The sequence below is a fragment of the Microtus ochrogaster genome, chromosome 4 (assembly GCF_000317375.1).
Source record: "Microtus ochrogaster isolate Prairie Vole_2 chromosome 4, MicOch1.0, whole genome shotgun sequence".
NCBI classification, from domain to species: Eukaryota; Metazoa; Chordata; class Mammalia; order Rodentia; family Cricetidae; genus Microtus; species Microtus ochrogaster.
The window spans coordinates 84,103,016-84,111,902 of record NC_022011.1 but is presented as its reverse complement, the minus strand read 5'-3'; the positions used below and the strand labels follow the sequence as shown (position 1 = coordinate 84,111,902).

The following is an 8,887-nucleotide window of genomic DNA, read 5'->3' as shown; positions in this document are numbered from 1 at the left end:
TTCTTTGCTTGCTTCCTACCACGAGGCAAGGTAAGCAGATTCTTCTACCACACATTCTTACTGTGATCTGCCTTCTTGTCATAGGCTGAAGATGGAACACCACGAAAGCCCTGCAGCGTAGAGCACATCATCTCCCACTATTGTTGACTTTCCTCGTGGAGGGGTGTACAACTACAGTTCTCACCTTTCTCTAATTTAAAAAAATGGATTTCTAGAGTCAAGGATAGCAAAATCATAAAATTTTAGAAAAAATTGAAAGTCTTCATGTAAAAGGGCAAGAAGTGATCTCTGAAATAGGAAACAGGTATTACTAATAAAGAAAAGACCAATAAATTCACTTCATTAGTAATTTTTCCTGTCACAATATTATTATTAGCACATTGAAGAGATGAGATATAAAAGTGGGAAAACTACTCATAACACATAAGATTTATTTTCCCGGTATGTAATGCAGTAACACAAATCAATAAGAAAATACCAGCAACACACTATACGAATGGGAAAACACTGAATGAGAAAACTTTCATATGGAGGTGATTGGTTTTTCATTACAAAGAAATGCAAGATAGAACATGTCTTTGGTTATGCATCCTTTTGTTTAATATTCTAGGCCTGACCAGTGAAAAGGTCTGGACTGAAAGACAAGGTTTTGGAGCACAATACCAAAGAAAATTCTTGGTGAGAGAGATGAGGGTGGGCTTTGATGGAAGAAGTATAAAAGAGTTACCTAAGTAGGCTGAGGGCCGACTCTGTGCACAGGGCAGGAGTCCCAGGCTAAGAGCCAGGAAAGTTATCAGTGTAGCTGGCAAGGCCCACTCTCCTCAGAGCTGCCCACTATACAGGACCCAGGCCGCCTCCAGCGAAGGTGAAGGGTAAAGCCTTATCTACCAGAGATGACACCATCATCCTTTATTGTTTCTTGTTCATCTAATGTCTAATGGTTTTAGTTTGTAGGGCCCAAGAATCTGTATTTTCTTAAAATAATATGCTAAATTATTCTGAAGGGTAGAACTTTTATGGCACAAATATCACCCTGGAGGTAAACATAATACTAGTTATTTATAGTATGTTACAAACTATATACGTAGATATAGCGTTTAGAATTTCTATTAAGCCAAGAATATTTAACAGTCTAGTGCTCAGGCCAGAGGAAAGTATTACAACAAAGGAAAGGATAAAGATTAACATCCTTTATGAATTTAAATTTATAAATTCCAACCAAATTCTCACTAAATAAAATCAACTATGTACAAAGAAGTACGAAGCTAAGGCAGTGAGATCGCTTCTCACTGTGCAAGTCTGTTTCATTCTTCAAAAATCAACTAAGTAATCCATCACATCAGCAGCAGTGAGGAAAATTGTGCAATCAGGTAAATACAAATAGGGAAATATGGACAAAACAGGAGCTACATTCCCAGCATCTCAATAACTGTTTTTCCTTTTATTGAAAAATAGATTTTACATACACTATATCTTTTTTTTTATTGAGAAAAGGGAAAAAAAAAGTATCCGCCTCCTTCCAGCCTCCCATTTCCCTCCCCCTCCTCCCACCCTTCTCCCCGTCCCCCAAACTCCTCTCCCCCTCCCTCTCCAGTCCATAGAGCAGTCAGGGTTCCCTGCCCTGTGGAAAGTCCAAGGTCCGCCCCCCTCCGTCCATGTCTAGGAAGGTGAACAACCAAACTGGCTAGGCTCCCACAAAGCCAGAACATAAAGTAGGGTCAAAACCCCGTGCCATTGTCCTTGGCTTCTCATCATCCCTCATTGTCCGCCATGTTCAGAGAGTCCGGTTTTATCCCATGCTTTTTCATTCACAGTCCAGCTGGCCTTGGTGAGCTCCCAATAGATCAGCCCCACTGTCTCAGTGGGTGGGTGCGCCCCTCGTGGTCCTGACTTCCTTACTCATCCTCCTCCTCCTTCTTCTCCTCATTGGGACCTTGGGAGCTCAGACCAGTGCTCCAGTGTGGGTCTCTGTCTCTATCTCCATCCATCACCAGATGAAGGTTCTATGGTGATATGGAAGATATTGGTCAGTATTGCTATAGGATAGGGTCATTTCAGGTTGCCTATCCTCAGCTGCCCAAGGGACTAACTGGGGACATCACCATGGGCTCCTGGGAGCCACTCTAGGGTCAAGTCTCTTGCCAACCCTAAAGTGGCTCCCTTAACTAAGAATTGTGGTTCCGTGCTCCCCTGTCCAACCTTCCTTTATCCCAATCCTCCTGTTTCCCCAAATTCCCCCCTCCTTCCCTTCTAGCTTTTCTCTCCCCATCTCCCCTTACCCCCATCCCACCCCACCCCCAAGATCCCACTTTTCTCCCCGGCAATTTTGTCTACTTCCCATAGCCAAGAGGATTATTATATGTTTTTCCTTAGGTTCACCTTCTTATTTAGTTTCTTTAGGTTCACCATTTGTAGTCTCCGTGACCCTTATTTATGACTAGAAACCAATTATGAGTGAGTACATCCCATGTTCATCCTTTTGGGTCTGGGATACCTCACTCAGGATAGTGTTTTCTATTTCCATCCATTTGCATGCAAAATTCGAGAAGTCATTGTTTTTTACTGCAGCGTAGTACTCTAATGTGCATATATTCCATACTTTCTTCATCCATTCTTCCATTGAAGGGCATCTAGGTTGTTTCCAGGTTCTGGCTATTACAAATAATACTGCTATGAACATAGTTGAACAAATGCTTTTGTCATATGATAGGGCATCTCTTGGGTATATTCCCAAGAGTGGTATTGCTGGATCCAGCGGTAGGTTGATCCCGAATTTCCTGAGAAACGGAAACACTGATTTCCACAGTGGTTGCACAAGATTGCATTCCCACCAGTAATGGATGAGGGTACCCCTTCCTCCACAGCCTCTCCAGCAAAGGCTATCCTTGGTGTTTTTGACTTTAGCCATTCTGACAGGTGTAAGATGATATCTCAAAGTTGTTTTGATTTGCATTTCCCTGATCGCTAAGGAAGTTGAGCATGACCTTAAGTGTCTTTTGGCCATTTGAACTTCTTCTGTTGAGAATTCTCTGTTCAGTTCAGTGCCCCATTTTTTAATTGGCTTAATTAGCATTTTAAAGTCCAGTTTCTTGAGTTCTCTATATATTTTGGAGCATCTCAATAACTGTTTTTCCTTTTATTGAAAAATAGATTTTACATACGCTATATCTTGATTACCATTTCCCCTCCCTCCACTTCTTCCAGTACCTCCCTACTTCTCGTCCCATCTGGATCCCACTCCATTTTGGCTTCTCATTAGAGAACAGGTGGACGCTGGAGAGATGGCTCAGTGATTAAGAGTACTAGCTGCTTTTCCAGAGGACCAGGGTTCAATTCCCAGCACCCACATGGCAGCTCACAACTGTCTGTACCTCCAGTTCCAGGGGATCTGATACTCTCATACATACAGACAACACACCAAAGCACATTCAGAATAATGATCTTCTCATTTTCTCTTTTCTCAAAAGAGAAAACAAACAGGCATCTATGGGGTAATACAATATAAAAGAAAACCAAGCAATTGGAGTAGGACAAAAACAACAGGAAAAGAGTCCAAGAAAAGGCACAAGAAACAGATATAAATACAGAGACCCACTCGTTTGAACACTCAGGATCCCATAAAAACACAAAACTAGAAGCTACGATAGATACAGAGAGCCTGAAGGGTAAAAAGAAAAATAGTAGGGAAAGAAGAAAAGGCCCAGACAGGACATTATAAGGAAAGGAACCTTGAAAGATGTCATTGAGTTTGCTTTCTGTTGGCCATCTACTGCTGGGCATGCAGTCTACCCTTAAGGGCAGTTTGTTTCCCAGTGAGAAAAGTCTGTATTTTAATAAGTACTTTGGTGATTCTCATGCAGTTAGTCTCTGACATCATAGTACCATGGCTTGAATAAACTTAGTCATAAAAAGAATCAATAGTGGCACTTATTCAACTTCAGGCCCCACAACAGACAAGTATCTCTAAGGGGAGCCTGAGAATTTAGATTTTTAACAAGAGTCCCTTGTGATTCTCAGAGCAACCTGTGACCCTCCTATGGGGACTTCTACTTTGTATTTTCTATTCTAAATGTAAAGACAAACAGCTTAGAGTAAGAACAGCTTCATTGAAAAGAAAGTGGCTATCCTGCAGAAAGGGTAACACATTTTTGTCTAGCCCTGACTTTCTGGTGTTTCAGACCCATAAATCCAATGTTTATACTTCCTTTGAAGTCGTAAAAACATCCTAAACTCTTTGTTCACGCCAAAATCACCATTTTTCTCTAACTCTAGTTCTTTCCCAGTGTTCCCCATATCTCAATGATGGCATTAGTAGCAATCTAATGGGACCACCAGAAACCAAGTTATTTTTAATTTTTTTCTTAAGCCTTGATCTCAATCTGTCACCGAGACCTCTCATTTTACTTTCTAATTTGTTCCATCTGCACTACTTATTTCCCTTTCTTTGTTCTTCTCATTTCACTTGAACTATGTCCAGGTTCACCCATCACTTGCAGACTCTAGTTTGTCCAGTGTTGACAATGCTTGTGCTCCTACACTGTAGCTGGAATGATTTTGCTCTGATCCTATCAAATATGCTCTTTTCTCAAGGAAAGGATTAACTTTTGTTTTTTTTAAAAACGAGGCCAGGGAAACATCTTTTAGTGTGGTGCCCAGTTTCACTGTATCGCTGTCTCCCCGTATCTATGATCCAGCCACAATGGCCTCCTTTTAGTCTCTTAGGCTGGCAATGCCTGCTTCTAACAAAAGGCCTTTGCTTATGACATTCCTTGTGTTTTCCACACTATGTCTCTTATTCTTCAGATCTGAGTGTGGTTTTCTTAAGAAAGCTTTCTCTAACACCTCTGACCAGACTGATAAATGCCCCTTCTGTAAGGTTTCATAACACTTAAGGAAATTGTTTTTTTTTTTTGGCTGAATTAGACCACTTATGATTCCATCAGCTTGAATAGTTTGTTACCTCTCTCAAAGTATTCTCTGGATTTCACATATATATGGGATATATTTCACAATATACCCCATGCTTAGTTCTCTGTTTGCCTTCCCTCATTGACCCTTGACAAACTCTTCCTTTTTACTTCTTTTTTCATTTCTTTCATGGTATTGAGGACAAAACCCAGGGCCTCGAATACACTAGATAAGTGTACTACCATTGAGCTATATCCTCAGTGCAGATCTAACCTCTCCGTACAGAAGGCAAAGTGGTATAGTGCTACCTTTAACAGTGTACATGCCTTTCTACTTTAGGTTTCCTCACTTGAAAAACGATACTTTCTTAGAAAGATTTGGAGTTTATGTTTTCCTTTTAAACGAGTTAGGTTACATTCTAGCATAATTCCTGTAGGACATTTTCTCCCAGGATTAGATTTTTTGAGTCTCATGTATCCAGCTAGCTCTTCTGTCTCATCCTGATTTATTTTGAGACTCCCTTTAGGACAGACCATGATGGCTCACGGAAAAACTAGAGGACAGTGTTAGCAACAGTCAGACATGTTCTTTCCTGTTCTTTTGAGGAAAGATCCGAGACGAGAAGCAACTGCACAGCAGCACAAGATTTAGAGACTTAGAAACTACAAAGGCTAGGAAATAAAATGGTAAAGTTTCCAGATCAAACCCGGTGAAATGGTGTTCATTTTCTTCCACACTTGCTAGGTGATCCACACTGCCCATTAAAGTTTAGCTCTCTCCTCCAATTCTTTTAACAGAGCTGTAATTATAGATTTTAGTATTTAGAGAGTCATCGTATTAGATACGCTATGTCTATGTCATCTTATCCTTCTTTGCCTGCGTCTTCATTAGAAACAGCATATTATACTTATTATGTTTTGAAAATCAGAAACATTTTCTTTAGTAAAGTTGAAGAACCCATAAAAATGATGACATACAGGATAAAACATAAAAGCCTTTGTTGAAGTTTCCTTTCTTGTTATGAGTTCACATCTCTAGTTTTTCCCCTTTTTCTTTCAGGTGTCATTTATCACTGATACTTGCAGTTGACTAGGAACTTAACATTCCTTAGGCAGTGGAAATACAGCCCGATGGTTCTATGCTGGCCCAGTTAAGCAGAGCGTTTGGAGAGTGTTCTTGAGGTGGAGTGAACAGATGGAAAGCTCGGCCTTTGTTGCTACCCATAGGTTTGAAAAGGCCATCCTTTGCGTTTGAAGCTCATCTCACTCTGGTGAGGTAACCGTCCAGTCATCAAAGGACCCTTTTTGAAGTCTACGAGCAACAGAAGCCTCCAGGGGGGTCCAAGCAGGCAATAAATACATGTCTCCACTGGCCTGGCTGGGATTGGCCTCTTCTGAGCTATGTAGCGTAAACCTTTCTGCTGCCTGCTGGATGACAGCTGCTGCAACCTCAGGTACCCGCTCTTTTTCACATATCCTAGCCTAGAGCGTCAACACCCTTCTTCTGTGTTCTCTCCAATCTTCTCTCTCGCTCAGGTCTGGGACAATCAGGATGAGTTTCTTTTCCTGGAGATACTTAGGGGAGGGAGGTTGTTCAAAAGCAAAGGAGGCAAAGTAAGAATAAGAATCAAACCCTAGTTAAGAGTCATCGGAACAGCCATGCCCTGCTGTGACCCAAGGAACCGACAGCCCGCCCGGCCGGCAGAGGAGACGCAGCCGGAACCCTCAGGCCAAACGCGTCGCTCGTAGACACCAACGGCTGAGCTGACCGGATCACGTGACGGGGGAGCGGCGCGCGTCGGCCGAGGCGCCCATTGGCTGGCGGCGGGAGCGCGGGGTTTGATGGGAAGGCATTGGCCGGGCCCAGTGCTCTATCAGTAGCTGCTGCTGCTTGCTTCAGGGCGGGCTGCTCGGTGGCCACCGGGGCTTGCCGGAGCGGACGCCGGGGCTGGGCTGCTCCCGCTTTCCTCAGGTAGGACGGTGAAGGGGAGGGCCGCATAGACGGCGGCGCTCCGGGCTGCGGGAATCGGTGCCCCGGTTCCCCCGCGCGCCGACCCGGGTGCCTCCGCCCATGCCAAGTGGCCTAGGGCTCGGCAGTGGCTGGGGACACGCGGCGGGGCTGAGCCCCCGTACACGGTGCTCACCTTCTCCCGTGGATCCCCCAGCCCAGCTGCCCGAGCGGCTCCGGAGCGCACGAGACCCGGCTCTGCCTCCCCCAGGCCGGGGTTCTCCGGGCTAGGTTCTCAGGGATCCTGGCGCAGTGGCGGTGGTTTGGAGCCCGAACCCATGGCCATACCTGTGTTGAGAAGTGCACGAAGGCCCCAGCAAGCACCCCCGTAGCTGAAATCGCCACCCTGAGTGCTCTGATCCCCTCCGCGGCCACTTGAGCTGGCAGGATGGGGAGGACTGAAAACTGTCAGTGTCACGCTGCTCAGTCTGCGCGTGTGGGCGTGGATTGGGAGCGCCTTAGAGGAGCAGCTCCACGGCCATTGTCCTTATTTATTAGAGGGACCGCGGCCGGCGGAGGGGTGAAGGGGAGAAGACGAAGCTGAAGGGTGTTAGGGGCGGCCGCAGCGAAGCTACTCCAAACGGCGGGTCAGTCAGTAGATTTAATCCTTTGACGATGTGTTTTCGGACGGAGAGTTCGGATTGGTGAATTTAAGTTTTGTGTGCAATTGTCAGCAACACCTGTGACTCACCGAGTTTTCCATGCTCTGCTCTTCCTTTTTGGCTTCTGGTATGTTGTGCTTAGAGTCTGTTGTTTTCTGTCTCAGTGACCTCTGTCTCAGCGTTGACAAAATTGTCTAGAGGTGTAATGGATTGGGAGTAAATCTAGTTTCAGGCATATGTTGAAGCTGGTAGGCAGGACTAATCCCTGGTCCCCAAAGGTCTCCATAGTGTCTCAGAGGAACGGGGTTGATGTTGAACACATTTTCTTAAACAAGAGCGGCTCATTTAAACGTAGAGTTTTAAAAAAGTTCCTTGACATCTAGTGTCAGCACAGCGGCTCTGTTAATAAACGTAGTGTCTGTAATGTTGGAAGAATGCAAGGAAGGGCAGGTGACTATCATAAATATATGATTTCATAGAGAAATCTCCCTGCACCTTTTTTTTTCTTTTGTGGCAGTCATCTCACGCATCTGAAGTGCTTTTAGAGGTGTGTTTCTTTTCGTTTATTTTCGGGCAATAAACCTGGTGTAAGATACTTCAGAATTGCCTGTTTGGATATTTGAAAGCGATTTTGAACAAATTGCATTAAGGTGACTAGTTTATATTTAAGTTTCGGACTTAAGTTAAACACACAACTTAACTTCCCATGTATTCTATGAAGGCCTGCGAGTTTATTCTAATGAGAAGTGCCTGAAAAATAGCCTTCTTTGTTTTCATGCTACAGTAAGTGAGAAAAATACTTTCAGTAAAGTATTTTTTTGTAAACTTATTTGTAAACATTTTAAGTTATGAAATAAATGCTCATTTAAAAATTTAGGCATGTACTTCATTTAAATATTACATGTGAGTGTTTTGTAATAGCAGTAGTAATGGCTACAATTTATTAAACAGTATGTGCTGAACACTGTGTGTTCACTTAATTTACACAATTCCGTGGAATGTAAATATATTTACTGCTTTATAAACCAAGGCTTAGAGAGTTTAAGTAATTTACGCAAAATCATATAGCTAGTATGTGGCTGAGCCATGTTTTGAATCATTGTGCCATTGTTTTGATGTGATTTGGAATGAGTTGAGAATTCAAGAAAAACATTTAAGATTTTAAGTTCTATCACTTCCACCTGAGTGTGAATACCAATAGAAAATATCATGTAATTTGGTAGGCATTGCTGCTTATTGAAAAACACACTTAGGGAGTTGGAGAGATGGGTTAGAGGCTAGGAACACTCAGAGGGCTCACGTGGTGGTTCACAGCCATCTGCAGCTCTAGCTCTGGGGTCTCTAACACCCTAGCTCTGGGGTATCTAACA

At 43.4% G+C, this 8,887-nt stretch overlaps 1 protein-coding gene across 2 annotated transcripts in view; it reads left to right on the top strand.

The window, feature by feature from the left end:
• Positions 1-6,732: 6,732 nt before the first annotated feature.
• Positions 6,733-8,887, top strand: part of Lnpk (lunapark, ER junction formation factor) — a 52,050-nt gene continuing 49,895 nt past the window's right edge. The window contains exon 1 of one of the 2 annotated variants that reach the window (XM_026778647.1): positions 6,733-6,879. The gene's annotated coding sequence lies outside the window, so the exon portion shown is untranslated. The remainder of the gene's footprint in view (positions 6,880-8,887) is intronic. The other variant, XM_005346588.2, reaches the window with a different exon arrangement.